The following is a 245-nucleotide window of genomic DNA, read 5'->3' on the forward strand; positions in this document are numbered from 1 at the left end:
TTTGAAGGCTTATTTTCAACTCTTTTTTTTTCAACACCAACTTTAAACTATATATAAATATAAAATAAAAATTTAAATATAGCAAAAAAAATTCAGTAGTATATCAAAGATACTGGCGGACATCAGCCCCTCTTATTTTTCAAATGCACTCCTACAATCTGGTTGGACACGCCCACTTTTCATGCTCCAATCAACTGCTTCCAAAGTTCATAATTACAACATTTTGAAATTATCCAATAAATGCA

This window comes from Carassius gibelio, chromosome B10 (assembly GCF_023724105.1).
Source record: "Carassius gibelio isolate Cgi1373 ecotype wild population from Czech Republic chromosome B10, carGib1.2-hapl.c, whole genome shotgun sequence".
NCBI classification, from domain to species: domain Eukaryota; kingdom Metazoa; phylum Chordata; class Actinopteri; order Cypriniformes; family Cyprinidae; genus Carassius; species Carassius gibelio.